Source organism: Acanthochromis polyacanthus, chromosome 1, assembly GCF_021347895.1.
Source record: "Acanthochromis polyacanthus isolate Apoly-LR-REF ecotype Palm Island chromosome 1, KAUST_Apoly_ChrSc, whole genome shotgun sequence".
Classification (NCBI taxonomy): domain Eukaryota; kingdom Metazoa; phylum Chordata; class Actinopteri; family Pomacentridae; genus Acanthochromis; species Acanthochromis polyacanthus.
In genome coordinates, this window is record NC_067113.1 from 11507645 (window position 1) to 11525315 (window position 17671).

A 17671-nucleotide genomic window follows, 5' to 3' on the forward strand; every position below is an offset into this window, starting at 1 on the left:
ATCGATCGGAGAAGGGATTACACATGTTTAGATTTCCCAGGAGTAGTGAAAGAATGAAACTGGGAAAATAAAGTCCGGAGAGTGGGATGGAAACCGACTTCATCATGATTTTTGTGCCAGGTTAGTCCCATGTATGTACTTTCATGTTATGATGTATGGGTGAATGACAGATAGAAAAGTTTGATGTGATTTTAGGCAGTTGTGGTTATTTTGACTTTGACCATTTTCATGTATGGAGATGCATGAAATACGGCCGCTGAAGTTTAACGGGGTAACCCGTTAAACTTCAGCGGCCCATCTGAGCTTCGACAACAGCCTCCCTGTTCATTCACATGATTTCCAATTCAACAAACAGCTGACAGGTTTTCTGTTTCCTATTTTCTGTTTTCCGTCCAGCCTGCAGTCACTTATCAGCCTCATATGACCCGAACAGGCTCCGTGTTGTTCACCTGTTTCTGGGCTGTTAGCCGCCGTTAGCATGAGGATGCTGTTAGCCATATGCTTACAGCTGCAGCACCGTACAGGCGGACGGGAAAACGTATTTTACTAAATTTACCGAAGCTGCAAACTCGATGATAGAAACATTATACACCCATGGAAAGCTTAGATTCTCATGAATCCGCCGGTATAAACCACTTTCAGATGTGATTAGCACAGCAAGTAATATAAACACATTTGTCCAACAAACAGCAAATAACGTAAACAGCACAACTCACCTTTGAAGGCTCAAAACTAGTCACAGATGAAAATATTCCACAAAAAACAGCCATAATCCAACCTTGGACATCCAGACAAAACAAGCCAGTAAAATATTTTGTCCAAAACATGTCTTGAAATTAGTAAACAATCCATAGTTTTCGTGAATGTGCACCTCGCGCTGCGCGTCCCATATTGAGTGAATGGAAACAAAATGGCTTCAAATCCCCAATTGTCGGTACTCTGATAATATAGGGACTCCAGTTTGTTTTGGTTCTTTCTGCCTTCTAGTGGTCAGAAATGCTTAATGCAGAGCTAAGCTGTGTTAACAAACAGTAAGGGAATTTTAATTTGCAATTGTATTTTAGCTCTTACTGGATAGATTTCAGTTCATATGAAAAATGCACTTTTGTAGATCTTAACAAGATGTTGTGCTGTGGAAGCATTTTGGGTCCGTGTATATTTTGGTAATTGGATTTTCCGTTGTAAAGCAGGTATTGAAAAACCAAAAACGAGTGGTTATAGACCCTTTAATGACCCACGTCACGAATAACGTCACAGCTTTAGCTGGAGGCAAAAGAAGAAGCCCGCGGCCGTGACCGAAAGGCGAAAGACTGAGGGACTAGGCTCTATCAACTTTTCTAAAATGTCGTCCTGCTGTGTTTTTGGATGCCAGCATAGGAGGAATGACATTGGCGAACGCAAATTAAAGTTTTATAGGATTCCACCGAACACTCGTGCTCAGAGGGAACGAAGACAGTTGTGGTTAAATGCACTGAGGTGAAAAGACTGGACAGAGACGATCAGCTGCAGTCAATTCCAGCCATTTTCAGTACAAAAAATCGCTAATATTCTATTTGTAAATAAAAAATATTCAATTCAATTCAATTCAGTTCAGCTATATTCCAGACACTGGGTCCACACCATAAGAACAAGGACACAACGAGACACAGAAAAAAATACAATCAAAAACAATAACCCGTTAAATATGACGAGAAATACAGGGAATATTGGACGTGCATCGCGAGGTGCATTTCCTTGAAAACGACCCATTCGTGGATTATATACCGACTTCAAGACATGTTTTGGACAAAATAGTTTACTGGCTTGTGTCGTCTGGATGTCCAAGGTTGGATTATGGCCGTTTTTTGCGGAATATTTTCATCTGTGTGTAATAATGAACCCGGAAATGTGAGTCGCGCTGTGTACGTTAAAGCCGTGTACGTTAAAGCCGTGTACAGAGTAAGGATGGATGGATATTCGTTGTTTGTCGGACAAATGTGTTTATATTACCCGTTGTGGTAATCACATCTGAAAGTGGTTTATACCGGTGGATTCATGAGAATCTAAGCTTTCCATCGGCATATAGTGTTTATATAATCGCGTTTGCAGCCTTCGGACATTCTTTAAATTCCTATGCAAATTAGTAAGTGTACCGCCGGCGGTACACTGAAGTTTAACGGGTTAACAATGCTCGAGTTTGCAGCGCAAACTCCCACCGCAAACTATATACTCCCAGTCCCGCTTGACTTCTCGCTCCGCTTTTGCCTCCAGCATAAGCCCCGCCCACAAAAAAGTCACAATGTTTGTAAACAAATAAAGGGTCTGTGATATCCTACCCCATAGATATATACAAACACTAGATGTCTCAAGACGGAGTCTGCGGCGTCGTCACTTGGCGGCCATCTTAGGACAGGGGACTGCTCTGGCGCACTGTACTGTAGTCAATGGTAAGGTGGATGATTTCCTCACTTTAACACTCACAACTCGCTCAATTCTTGATTGATTTACAAACGGTTTAGTTTATTACAAACCTTATTAACGTGGCTATGATTCGGGCTCAATTCCGAAATCGCAGCTTTTCGTTTTGAAAAGTGCGGCATAGTTGTGTGTCTTTTCTGCCTGGCTACTCACATTGAAGATGGTGTTACTCACAATCTGATTTTCAATTATTAGGTTTTCCTGAGACCAACGTTTTTTGAGAACCGAATCTTTAGGCGAAATTACATTCTTTGTGGTTGTGGTTGTATTTATTTGCTTGTTAAGAGGCTTTGATTGAGACCTTAGACTTATTGTTTGTATACATCTATGCCTGGATTAGTTAGCCTGCAGCCGAAATGCATTGTGGGTAATGTAGGCACCAGGTTCATGAAAAGAAAAGACATCATCTCTTTTTGTTGTGCATTGATTTTGGTTGAGCTTTGTTTTTATCTGTGCATTAGAAAGCTGATAGTAATAAAGAAGTGCAATGCTAAATAATAAAATTACATTTACATCCATTTATGCTGAAAAAAGATATCTGTGTTCATTATTATATGAATTCAATGGTTTTAATTATTCTTATGTAAGCAGTAAAAGAAGTACATCTCTGACGTTTATAACAAACCAAGCTGTTCTAAAATCGGTTGAAAATTGAGCAATCTACAGTGATTTTAAAATCCATGCTCCATTGACTTTAATGTTATGAGTGATCGAACAGCCCTGTCCCAAGATGGCCGCCATGTGGCGACGTCGCTCCCCATAGGCTGACAGCGCTCATGAGCCATCTAGCGTTTGTATATATCTATGTATGTCCTACCCTACCCCATAGATATGCCCTACCCGATCCGTCCCGGAAACCCGATTTGTACTGCGCATGTGCGAAAAGTACGTCACTTCCGCTACTCGTTTTTCCATGCATTTTAACCTTTAACCCGAAAAAAATTGAATTTTCTGTCAATTACTTAATGATTCAAGAATTATAGGGTTAAGCTAGTAGTAGGAACCTTTAGTAGTGAAACTGGGCGCCATCCTCCTCACTACAGCGATCTGCTTCTGTCAGAGGAATCACTCCGTTAAACTGCGGCCAAGTGAGCCGCTGGGCGTTGCGCGGCTATTCTGCGTAATACCGTAATGTTATCACAGGTGCTGAGCAGCCAGGCTGACAGACGTCCGCTGCAAATACATGCTGTTATTCAGATTTTGACTTTCAATATCTTCAAATCCTGAGGCGGTGACAAAGATCTCTCACTATGGCCTTGTCAGGGGTCATCCCAGCTAGCACCTGCACAGTATCACCTGATTTTACTGTAAAATTTTAGAGAAAATTAATGTCAAAGTATGCTGAAATTTCAGTTGTGTTGATGCATAATGGCTGATTCTCAATTCAATTCAGTTCAATTTAAATTTATTTATATAGCACCAATTACAATTAAAATGTTTCAAGACGCTTTACAAACCCATATGGCCTGAAACCCCCAGAGGAAGCCCTCAGACGACAGTTGCAATAAAAAACTCCTTTTTAACAGGGAGAAACCTTAAGCAGAACCTCTCTCATACGGGCCAGCCCATCTGCCGTTGGCCAGCCGGACGATTGAAATTTCAGCATTTCACCACCAAGAAATAAAATGCAAATCAGTTTGCTTTCACTTGGTGGACTGAGCTGTCAATCAAATGGCTCTAGGCGGGGCTTCCTCGTCGTTCCTGATCACAGGCATATGAAGAGTAGACACGACACGCCCCTCTGAGCGGCCTGTGATCAGAAACGACGAGGAAGCCCCGCCTAGAGCCATTTGATTGACAGCTCAGTCCACCAAGTGAAAGCAAACTGATTTGCATTTTATTTCTTGGTGGTTATTTCATAATGCCTGACACCATGAAATAGAAAAATGCAAATCAGTTTGCTCTGGGCGGGGCTTCCTTTTCAGGGTGGGGAGTCGTACCCGCACACAGGTTTCTGTCCTGACGCCAGCTCCGATCACGGCTGAAGTGAAGCCGTGTCACCGTGGAACTTCGGCTGATTCTGCCATCAGACACTGAAAGGACGCTGCTAATTCGGTAAATTAATGTTTATTTTCTTATCAGTGGCAGAATAAGCCGAAGCTCAACGGTGACATGGCTTCACTTCAGCCGTGCTTGGGAGCTGGTGTCAGGCAGGACTCCTGTGTTCAGAATCCCCGCCCAGAGCAAACTGATTTGCATTTTTCCTTTTCTTGGTGGACTGAGGAAATATAAAGGGAAATAAATAAATAAATAATTAAATAAATAAATGTGGAAATATAAAGAGAAATAAATAATTAAATAAATAAATGTGGAAATATAAAGAGAAATAAATAAATAAATAAAAGGAAAAAACAGAAAAGGTAAAAGCAAAGACAAAATTTTCCTTTTTATTTATTTATTTATTTCTCTTTATATTTCCACATTTATTTATTTATTTATTTATTTCTCTTTATATTTCCACATTTATTTATTTAATTATTTATTTCTCTTTATATTTCCACATTTATTTATTTAATTATTTAATTATTTATTTATATTTTGATTTGGCACTCCTATTGCGCCATACCGAAGGGAGCAAAATGGTTAAAACAAGCCAACAGGCAGGAAAAGTGTCTGTGGAAAAGGTTCTGCTTCTTCACCGATAAACCACCAGTGACCATATCAGAATTAATCCAATCCAGGAGAGCAGAGTCTCGGCTACATCCTCCAGACTGTCAGTCATTCCAGACAAACTGTCAATCAGGTTACCCGCCCCCTTGCATCGCAAAACTTAATAAATAAAAAAATCGATATTGATTTATTTTAAGATCGGCCACTTGATCTTTCATTTTGACCATGAAAACTAACAAAAAAAACAACAACATTTATTTACAGTCTATGCACCGTACTCTGTTTGGCTCCACCCTTGCTGATGACCACTTCCGGTCTCAGAAAACGAAAAAACGGACCTTTTTTCGTTTCTGTCTCTTACTTATTTTATTTTGTTATTGTAAATAAAAAATGAAAATCAAAGCATTTTTTAAAATTCATATATCCCTTTTTGATCGTGAAAAGGAAAAACACCTTGTATTCCAATTTAAATTTTTGCCTTTGAAAACAAAAATCAAATAACCACTCGTTTTTTGTTTTTCAATACCTGCTTTAGAACGGAAAATCCAATTACCAAAATATACACGGACCATTTTGAATACAGTAATGCTTCATTTAAACACATCCTCTTACAAAAGAAAATTACAGAAGCCTTAAACAACAGAACAGACAATGTAGTATTGGCAACACACACGGTCAGGGGCCAAAAGTATAATCTGTTTTTCTGACCAAACCAACAAACGAAAAAGGGAAAAATGGCTCAATTTCCTCTAGATAACTGATCCAATATAATAAAAACAGTGCAAGTTAACTTAAAAATCTTTATTACCACCTGACCATATTCTGTAATATTAAAATTAACAAAAGCTTTACTTATAGTAATAGGAGATGAGTACCAGCCTTTGTAAATGTCATATATTTTACTAATACGCAGCATATTTTAACATAATATGTTTTTCAAATATATTTCAACAGCAAAATTTGAGAAAACATTTTAAAAAGTGGCGTTTTATACTTACCAGAGGCGTTTTTGTTTTTTTTTCTCTCTTTTGAAAGCGTTGTTGCACAGAATGACAGCTGGAAAGAGCTTTTTTTTAAATGAGTTCTGATATAGTGAGCATTTTAACTGAAATTACTTTTGCTGTAAGTAAAATTTAATTCTAGAGCGCGTTTCACAGCTACAAAATCACAAGGTGCTTTACAATGATAATAAAAACCAAAATCATGTTAATAATAATGAAATGTTTATTACCACCAGACCATGTTCTGTCAAATCATAATTAGAAAAACACTTTCATTTCCAACATGGAAGTAGCAGTTATCTGTGGAAGCAAATGTGACTCATAACTCAAATTCAAAAGCATTAGCAGAAATGGTCCGTGCATGAAGTATAATTCGTTGTTGTTGCTCACACTGTACAAAGAAAACACTCGTTTTCGGGGGTATTCAGAGTGCGAATTATACAATGGGGGGGTCAACATTTTTTAGAGGCCAGGGTGAAAAGGGAACCCAGTACAGCGCAGGCGCCTGCTTAAGGTAACAGAAGTCTTGCACAATTCTTACAGCATCGTGAAGGTCCAAGGTTTAACAATCTTTATTATTGTTGTTGTTTAATATAGAGAAAAGACATAAAATAAACATATATACAAGAAAACAAAATCATTAAATTTTAACAGGTCATTTTAAATATTTACAGAAATCTTACTTGTTTCAAAAAAATGTCTGCATTGTGTACTGCCCTCCTCCTCCTCCTGTCTGCTCACTGTCCTCCTCCTCCTCCTGTCTGCTCACTGTCCTCCTCCTCCTCCTCCTCCTCCTCCTGTCTGCTCACTGTCCTCTCATGTAAAATGCATGCATGTAAAATTCACCATGCTATAATGCTCTGTATTTATAGCCTCTATAACAACCACTGAAAATACAGGCTGCATTTTCTTAACTATGTCCTAATTTTCAACTTACTCTTTTTTTGGCACCAAAATAGTGCCTGATATCTTCTCCTTTCCTCTTGACCATGTTGGCTCTGTAAATGAAATCTAATTTGAGTTCAATGAAGTAGCAGGGATGGGATTAGCAAGTTCTGATTTTAGCGGAAAGTTGTTGGGGGGGGGGGGTTGCGGCGGCGGCGCAGCGACTTCCAATCGCTGGGCCGTTTACAATCGTCGTTAACAAGCTATCGTTAACGTCGTTACCATCGCGCGGGAGTATCAGCGACAATAAAGTGTTCAAACTTGTGAAATCAGCGTTCAAATAAATGAAATCCACGGATCCGCGGTAAATTCCCATCCCTGAAAAAAGCGGAATTCCACGAATTCGCGGAAAAATCACATCCCTGAAGTAGTCATAAATTTGGACTAATACAACTATCACAGGCAATCAGTTAATCAGCTTTTAGTACGTTGATTTTAACAGTTCAACTAATCAGCCAGATTATAGTCCTGCATGAAATCTACTGTCATGGAGTGCCTATTATAAAAGCTAATATCAACTCAAAAGCGTAAATAGATCACCGCTCAGAAGACTATTAAAATTAAATAATATAATTTTGTAACAGACTGACATTGGATTACATGTTGTCTATCAGTTCTGTGTTTTGCTATATTCATAAAGGTGACATACAGGCTGACAGGCCTGTCAGTCATTGAGAGAGAACTGGAGCTAAAAGCTAAAAGTAGTGAGGACTGGTCTTCATTATTGTATGAACGTCAGCCCCCCATTTTCTAACTGCTCATGAGCACCGGTGTAAGCTAACGTAACATTTACACCAGTTTAAGCTAGCATTAACATATTGACATTTACACATAGATACATGATAACATTCGTCTGAGACACCAGACACAATATAAATCCAAATATAATTCGTTACTCCGAAAGTGGGATACTAAATAAAAATAAACTAGCTAGATAACTTACATCACAGTGCTCCCCAAGTCGTTGATGTCCCGAAACAGCGCAAAGCCAACTTTTTCTCCGTCTAGCTCTTTTTTTTTTTTTCGCGCGCGGCTACTTGGATTTCAGCCAGACAGCCGGGAACTAACAAGTGACAGTGAAAATGGTATAGTCCACTCTAGGGGTGTCTGTCTGGGTGTGTGTGTTTTAGCACAAGCCTCTTCCTGGCATGAATATGGAAAATACAATACACTGTAATATTTTTGACACTAAAAAGACAGATAAATGTTTCACACCCCCCCCCAATCTCTTATTTGTACCCCTTTTAGGGGGGTCGAAGTTGTAATTGGGGGGGTCAAACCCCCCCAAACCCCCTCGTAATTCGCACTATGGGGGTATTTCCTATTTCACTGACATGGAGTGAAAAGCAATTCTGCACAACACAGCGACCGCTTTCCCCTTATCCAAGTTGGACAATGAAAATTGAAAAAAGGAAGTCCAAAGCCTTCAAAGTAAAAGCATGGCGTTTCGAATGATGCGTATGAGACGGCGTAGTTTAAGGAGAAGAAATGAAAAAGCACAGCAATATCCTACATAATTAACATAAATCCTAACTAATATGCCCGCAGTGTCCCACGCTATTGACATCGGAAGACACCCGACAGGATCAATAAAACTAGCTAGCTGTGGTGGCTAATTACCAGCTATAGTGCTAAATATTTTTTTTTGCAGCTAATGTGAAATGTGGGGCCATGTGTTATTTTTGTGCTTAACCACAAGGTGGGGCATCATCATTAATACCGAATAAGAGGGCAGGTGATCAGCAGCAGATATTTAGCTGGCGAAGCAAATAGTATGCTGGTCATGTCAAAGTGTCATTGCCACACTGAAAAATCCCGGCTGGTGAATGTGTGACTTGAAATCCCCCCAAAGAAGAGAGGAGCAACACGCCGGACCTGATGCTTTTAAAGCAATTCTGCAATTCTGATGCGTTTAAACTGGAGTCTGCACTGCAAACAATTTAAAAAACTATATATATATATATATATATATATATATATATACATATATATATATATATACACACACACGTGTATATATATAGGAAAAATACAATAGGATAGTGTTTTGGGGCAAAAAAATTTCACTGTTATTTTGCGGATTGTTCCTATTTTGGTAAATTATACAAAACTTTTCCCAAAGAATTTGCTTTTTTGTTGTTGTTTTGGGCTTTGTTTTGCAGATTTTCCTATTTTTTGTAGTTTTTAAATTAAATATTGTACATAAAAATTACTAGAAAAAAATCTTAAAAAACTAACATTCCATATCTATTAAAAGAAATTAACTGTTATATTACAGATTTTACATCTACTGCTCAATTTTACACTGTTAAAGAAAGAAATAAAGACTGTTAAACACTGTTAAAAGGCAGTGAATGGTGTGAGAAAAAATATGTAAAAAAAACAGTGGAATATAGCAATTTTCAAAAAAACTGTTAATATAAAAAATATATACTAAATCTAAAAATTTAAATACAAAATACAATTTATTCTTTTAAGTGTATTTATTGAACAGGTTGTTGGTTTAGTATTTTTTTGTTGTTGTTTAACAGATTTTCCCAGTTAAATTGCAGACTGTTATAAAGCAGCATAAAATCAATAAAAATCTCTCTATATATGTACACATATATATATACATGTCACCTCTCAATAGAAATTAACATTTGTACCTTTGCATCATACTAATTTACAGATGTATAATTCTAAGACTGTTGCCTCAATTTATCTGTCTAATTCATTTTTAGGTTTTTGAGTGCTTAATTCAGTTTATTATGTCGAGTTTTTATATTCAGACAATTAAAAACACAATGAAACATGAAGTTGAATGAACTCCTTCCAGAAATTTCACGAAACTCATTAAATTTATCATAAGCTAATATGTGCACAGTTATTGAGAGTTAAAACTAACCAGAGACTGTTCTTGATAGGAGTTTGAAGAAAAGCAGCATTATGGAAATTTTCTGTGTTTCTAACACATGTTAAATCAAGTCATGCTTGTTACTTTCCATGATAATGGCATTTAAATTCTAACCATGACAAAGGTTTGTATTGAATTTAGTCCTTAAAACCACACATTTACTCAATAGTTGCCACCTTAGAGATTGTCTTCTGTTGTCTTCTTACTCTATAAAAGAACTCTGTAGAATAAACGCTCCCGTGCTGCTACAATGACACTTTGACATAACCAGCATACTATTTGCGCTGTTTGAGGATGAAACTCAGAGTTTCTTGAACCTGCTTCGTGAAACAGGCCCCTGGATGACCGAGTTTCTCATCAGCACACGCCATGCAGCTGACATGTCACAAAGTTAAAATGACCCTCGTATTTTATGATCAACATACATAGCATCAACCAGAGTGCCGGTTGATGTCACACTTATCGCAAAGGTGAACACTTAACGATCTCGCGTCCGCACATTAGATGTATCCAGGCCAGGCAGCAGACCTGTAATTATTATTATTATTATTATTATAGTAGTAGTAGTAGTAGTATTGTTGTTAATAATAATAATAATAATTATTATTTTCTCACATTATCACAAGCCTAGTAGTGTATATAATAAATACTGTGCAAAAATAAAAACGCTATTTAACGTAATTTATCTTTTATTACCCATTTATTAGTAAGGCTTTTATTATGGTAGGGAGTCCATTTGACCCCTGACGGTCAGAGGTCACATCCTTCCGTTTTTCCGTTTTGAGACCTGAAACGAAAAAAACGAAAAATTGAAATCCAAAAAACGACATTGACATTCGGCCGTGATTTGCTTGTGTTGGTTTTGTTTTTGGCTTTGAATTGAGAAAGAAAAAAAGTTTTTTCGTTTTTGGTTAAAAACGAAAAAATGAAAATTGAGCCGTTTTTCCCTTTTTTGTTTGTTGGTTTGGTCAGAAAAACAGATTATACTTTTGGCCCCTGACCACACACACACACACACACACACACAGATACACAAAAACCTGAAATAGAAACTATGATAGTATGTACGATGGTACCACTGATACTGGACCAGTTGACTTTGGTAGTAAACAGCACTGTGACACTAATGGAGTCAATCTGAGGAAGACATTCCCAAGAATGTTTCCACCAGACTTAGTTGGGACTGAGTGAAAAATTGAGAAATACAGAGTCAGCTGACCTGGCTATGAACATGAAAATTAAACAGCTCTTTTATTTTAATATCGGATACCAATTAGTCCTTTCAGACCAAGGTGTGTTTGGGGTCAGTGTCCTGTTGGAAATAAATGATGGTCCAACTAAACCAGGGGTCGGCAACCTTTAACACTCAAAGAGCCATTTCGACCCGTTTCCCACAGAAAAGAAAACACCAGGAGCCGCAAAATCCTTTTGGCATTTAAAATGAAGACAACACTGCATATATCACTTTTTTACCTCTATGCCCTTGTTAATCAGTCATGATTAATTAATTACAAAGCCTCTAATTCGATAAATTCATTTTTTAATTGTGTCCTACCACTAATATTTATCTTACTTGGTTAATGTCGTTTTTGCTCTTGGACCTCATATGTTACGTAATGTTAGCTGGAAATCAAAATTTTGCAAATGTCTATTTAACTTTTAAAATCTATTTATCTTAAGCTAATAACTTTTCTTCGGTAAGTCGCTGCCCTATTTTCTAAGATGACACTCCTCTGACTCTCTGACCTGCTGCCTGGATGCTGAACGTGACATCGAGCCGTGCTCTCATGAGTAACGTTGTATTACCCTATCAAAGAGTAGATACTGAATAAGACAATTATCCGTAGTTTACCTTAGTACTCACGAGTACCCGACACAATGCAGGACTCTGCTGTGAAGGCGGAGACGTGCGGCGGTGGTGTATTTGCGACAATAAAAAAAGAAAGAAATTTGAAGGAGCGACAGCTAGGATTTAGGAATGGTGGCCCGCCGCTGCTGAATGAATGTAGAGCAAACACTGGGATCTGAAGATCAACAGGACTCCAAATGAATACATGCAGGCCGGCGAGTGTCGGAGATTGACGGCTGGGACGCATATTTTGACAGACAAAAATTAAGACGTTTTATTTTGATGTTACAAGATCACCATAATCTTCAAATTTAGAATTAAATTTTTTAAAATTACCAATCTAAAATAAAATAAATTTTATTTAAATAGTCTGCCGATTATTTATTTTCCAAAGTTACAGGGAGCCGCAACAGAGGGATGAAAGAGCTGCATGCGGCTCCGGAGCTGCGGGTTGCCGACCTCTGAACTAAACCAAACCAGATGGGATGTCATGTCACTGCAGGATGCTGTGGTACCCATGCTGGTTCAGGGTTCCTTTAGTTTGGAATAAATCCCCAACAGTGACCATCAAACCTCCTCCTCCATGCTTCACGGTGGGAACCATACATGTAGAGACCATCATACCTCCTCCTCCATGCTTCATTGTGGAACCATGCATGTAGAGGCCATCACACCTTCTTCTCCATGCTTCATGGTGGAACCATGCATGTCGAGGCCATCACACCTCCTCCTCCATGCTTCATGGTGGAACCATGCATGTAGAGGCCATCACACCTCCTCCTCCATGCTTCATGGTGGAACCATGCATGTAGAGGCCATCACACCTCCTCTTCCATGCTTCATGGTGGAACCATGCATGTAGAGGCCATCACACCTCCTCCTCCATGCTTCATGGTGGAACCATGCATGAAGAGGCCATCACACCTCCTCCTCCATGCTTCATGGTGGAACCATGCATGTAGAGACCATCTGTTCACCTTTTCTGGTCTCACAAAGACACGGCAGGTGGAACTAAAGATCTCAGATTTGGACTCAGCAGGTTGGTTTAGAGTGAAGATCTAGGGCTAGTGGGCAGTAGATAGGAGGGTTATAATCTGTGGGTGAAAAGTAGTACAGACAGAATGCTGATCCACAGTGTGTAAGATTGTGTTTTCATGAAAAGCCCTAATAACCAGATGAAAGTGTTTGGGTCATGCAGATGTGTTTCTAGTAAGTGTTTGCTAACCACATATTAAACCTGGCTGCTTCACAACATGTTAAAAGTGAAGAAGGTCTTTAAATGACCTGCTAGTCTGTCACCATATACACATGTCTGGTTAATATGAGGAGATCAGGACTTGGCAGAAGAATGAAGGCCAACAGAGTAGAGGCTTTGAGTTGACTTAGCAGGCCTGGTCTGGCATGTGAGATACAGATTCTGTAATTAGCAGACTTATGAGCACAGCTGGCAGTCTTCTCTGAGCTGAATGTTGGCTGTGTGTTGCCATCCAGCTGCACTGAGGCTGGAGATGATCTGCTGAGGTTCTTGACTCTGTGCTGAGTCACATCACATCGGTGTCAATGATAGTGTGTCTGACAAGTTTGTATGAACTCTCTCAGAGGTGTTCAGTTGGGTTGAGATCTGGCAACTATGGAAGTCACAGCATAGGATTGGCTGCTGAATGAACAGACGTTTTGGCCTTTGAATGTCTCTCATGGATATTTGGATGGATGGTGTGCAACTTTCGATATCACTGCATACAATAGAACAGAGGGTTTAGAGAGTTTAGAATAAGACGTGAAGTTATTTTCCTTTTTAGCAAAAACAAACAGTGAACACAGCAACAACATATCGTTGTTTTTAAGTTGATATGGTGAGCTGGTTAAAAAACAATTGGTTATTTTCACGTCCAGCAGTTAAAGAACAAAATGATCATTCATTTGAAGTTGTGTTTGGGTCCACCTGAGGAATCTCATTTCTCTTTTGTTCAGTTTCTGGTCTTTGTGAGCTCCTCAGAAAAACAAATATTTGTCTGAAAGCAGAAACTCATACCAGCTTTGAGAGTGCAACAGATGCTTTATTATTTCAGGGGATGTCTTTAATTTAGTTCACATTTATTGTTTACACTTTGTTATTGTTTACTTTGTTCTGATTGTTTTACAATTTTATATTCACATTTTTATCATGTCCTAATTTTTATTGTAGTTTTATTTATATTTTTAATATATATAATATTCTTCTTTATTATTTTTAATATTTTTTTCCTGTATTGTAAAAATGTTCTTGTGTGAAAAATTTTACAGTAAAGTTGTTTTGCATGGATGTTATCTGTAGCCTGTGCTGTTTTTATTGAGCTATAAAGTTTTTTAGTTGAGGGAAAATTCAAAATAGTGATCTCAGTGTCAAAGCATGGGGATAAGGCACCGCCTTATATAATGTTTACAATAAAAACACAAGCCAAATAAAGCTATAATCAATACTTCTGAATAATTCCCACCAATACATCCATCCATCCATTCTCTATACACCGCTTTATCCTCACTAGGGTCACGGGGGTGCTGGAGCCTATCCCAGCTGACTCGGGCGAAGGCAGGGGACACCCTGGACAGGTCGCCAGTCCGTCGCAGGGCTACATATACAGACAAACAATCACACTCGCATTCACACCTACGGGCAATTTAGAGTGATCAATTAACCTCAGCATATTTTTTGGACTGTGGGAGGAAGCTGGAGTGCCCGGAGAAAACCCACGCATGCTCAGGGAGAACATGCAAACTCCATGCAGAAAGATCCCAGGCCCACCCTGGGATTCAAACCAGGGATCTTCTTGCTGCAAGGCGAAAGTGCATGCCACTACGCCACTGAGCAGCCCCCCACCAATACAGAATACAGTATATTGGTGGGATGTGTGAGTGTGAACTCTCCTGATCCATATCTTATAACTGCTCCCAGTGATTGTGTCCTTGCTAAAAACCAGTTACCCCGGTTGACTTCTTAAATATAAATGAATATAACAACGAACCATTCTGTTAAACGGCTCTTTGAAAGGAATCGCTCCTCAATATGGAGTCACAGGAATTTCATGATAAAATATAAATCTGCTAAAAAATCAGGAAATATATGTGTAAGTATATAGAGAAATAAATAAATAAATCTGTTTTAAAAAATCAGGAAATAAATGTATAAATATAAAGAACAACAAATGAAAGACTGAATAAATAAATATGTTAAAAATCAGGACATAGATGCATACATATAAAGAAGAATAAATAAATAAATCTGTTAAAAATAAGGAACTATATCTGAAAATACAAAGAAGAATCAATAAAAGAACAAATAAATAAATAAAATGATCAATTTTGCTCTTTGTTCATTGTTCTTTTAGTTGTTCCTCTTTCTATTTATATATTTATTGATTGATTTTTTTTCCCCCTTGTCTGCATTATCTTTCTAGCTGGCCACTGTATCTGATGACAGCATCGAAAAGATCTATGCATTTTTATCTTTGCAGTGACAAATATTAAATGTGAATCACTGCCAGTGACCTTCACCGGCCCTCCCTTCAAGCTACATCAAATCAAACTTTATTAAACCCCTGATGTGAGCTGCAGGGGAGGGCTGTGATACACCACAGTGTGAAAGAAGGGGAAATAGTGACAGAAAGGACGAAACAAGACAGACGGGGAGGATGACAAACAGGTATTGTTATTAATTTATTGATTGATTATTATTGATTGATTTTTAACAGATTTATTTATTTGTTCCTCTTTATATTTACTTATTTATTTCCTGATTTTTGACAGATTTATTTATTTATTTCTCTTTATATTTTTACATTTATTTCCTGATTTTTTTTTCACAGATTTGTCTTTTATTATGGCACTCCTGTGACCCCATACATGAAGACGCGGCTTCCTTCACAGAGCCATAAATTCCATTTCTTCCACACATACAGACGTTGGACGAGACAGCAACCTGACTGATTTATCTTCCAGCCTATAGCTGCGGTCCCAACAGGACCATTTATGGTGTTTTTAAGCGTTGCAGAAGTAAACGTCCAATCGCAAACTTCTATGGGCGGGGCTAATCACATTCACATAAAATTTGCATTTTTCAGCCAGTCGCTGTTAAGTTCCCAGAGCATGCTGCCGAGCAGCCAATGAGAAAGCCAGAAGCCAGTGACGTCTATTTGGGTGTGTTTCACGGCTACTCCAATCGCACGCCCCACTCAGTCAAGGTTGGTTAGATCGCAGGGCCAGAAGAACTGCTGCTGTCACTTCAGAAGGTAGGAGATATCTGGATATATCCCATAAATGCTCTGCTTCACCGACCCTCTGCCTCGGTGTTGTCCGGGGTTCCGTACAGGAGCGTGTCTGAGGCGTGGAGCTGTTGGTGTTTTAGCTGACAGGGCTAGTTAGCCTGCTAGTTAGCTCATTGTAAAAGTCAGGCTGATCCCTCATCACTTGACAGCTTAGCAGCTAGCGGCTAGCAGCTAGCTGGGGATGAATGAGCAGCCCCTCTTCACTTACGGCTCTGTCTGGGCGTGATTCCTTTATAAGCTAGCTGCTGGCCTAACGGGGAGGCCAAAATAACCCCAGGGGCTATAACTAGTGATGGGGTGTCTGTTTGCAGCGGTATCTGGCAGGAGGAGACACGCTGCTAATACCTGAATTATGCCATGTTTAAAACCAAATCCCCGCGGCTTCCTGCTGCTTGTGGTAGAATAAAGGAAGTGTTCTCTGTTCGGTTTGCTCACATGTAGCTATAAGACTTGTCAGAATAGAGCTGAAATTGCACCAGAGGTTCATTAAGCCTGGCAGCTAATAGGGAAGTTAGCCTGAGGACAGGTGCAGTACACCACGTTAATACATTTTTTTTTACATTGTAGTATTATTTCCTGAACCTGAAACTAAAAAAACAAAACAAAAAAAACAACATTTTGACCCAGGTGGATACTATATTTACAAGAATTTTATCTAGTTTCTGTGTAAAAACTGGAGCTAAACATTTGGCCTGTCCCTACCCAACTTCAGATGAAAGAGCAACTGGTTATTTACTGCTTCTACTAACCCTGAAACGTCTAAGCCACCAGTACAACATGTCAGAAGCCTTGGTTCAAGAGTGAATGCAACAGTGTTCATGCACTCCTAGCACACAGTGGAATACTGGTGTTTATAATAATAATAATAATAACTTTATTTCTATAGCAGCCTAAAGAACAGAAGTGCTTTGACAGTTAAAACATGCAATGCAGACAAACAAGCTGTAGGAGACAAGTCAGAGCAGTCAATTAAAAATAAATACTAGAAATTAAATTAATAATTAGCTAGATTAGCGTCCAAATCAGACAAGGCAACTAGGCAGTTTGAAAATTAAAGAATATGATTGACGGTTAAAAATTAAAGGTACAAAAATAGAGAATTAAAGAATTAGAGAGAGACGACATCACACCAAAGAAACGGGCAGCTAAAAGTCAAATGGGAACCTTTTTACACTTGGTCTGCTGTGTCCTTGTTGTGTGAGCATGAACTGGTGAGTGAAACAGCCCATTTAGACTATATGTTAACCAGCCTAAGTCTCATTCCTTAACTGCATCTCTGAACCATTAGATTTGATAATTTATACAATTCAGCATAACTTGATGTTTAAGACTACGGCTGGGCTGAGAAGTCTGCAGTATTTCCATGTAAAATGATTACCATCTTTGGAGTACTGTGAGACTTTGAGGACTAGAGACTCTTTCATGAATTTGTTGAAAAGGAGTATGTGACCTTTGATAAATACTGTTCCTACTTATCTGGATAGATAAGGACTGATAGCCGGACTGACATCATGGCTACATTTGGAACAGCAAACAGTCCCAATTCAGAAAGCAGAAGATTGGATTAGATAGAGGGAAATGATCTCCTATGCCGAATGGCATGACACTTTAT

At 38.6% G+C, this 17671-nt stretch overlaps 1 protein-coding gene across 1 annotated transcript in view; it reads left to right on the forward strand.

Annotated features, from left to right (window-relative positions):
• The first annotated feature begins 15887 nt into the window (after positions 1-15887).
• setd3 (SET domain containing 3, actin histidine methyltransferase) overlaps positions 15888-17671 on the forward strand; it is a 31679-nt gene continuing 29895 nt past the window's right edge. The window contains exon 1 of the mRNA XM_022195758.2: positions 15888-16023. The gene's annotated coding sequence lies outside the window, so the exon portion shown is untranslated. The remainder of the gene's footprint in view (positions 16024-17671) is intronic.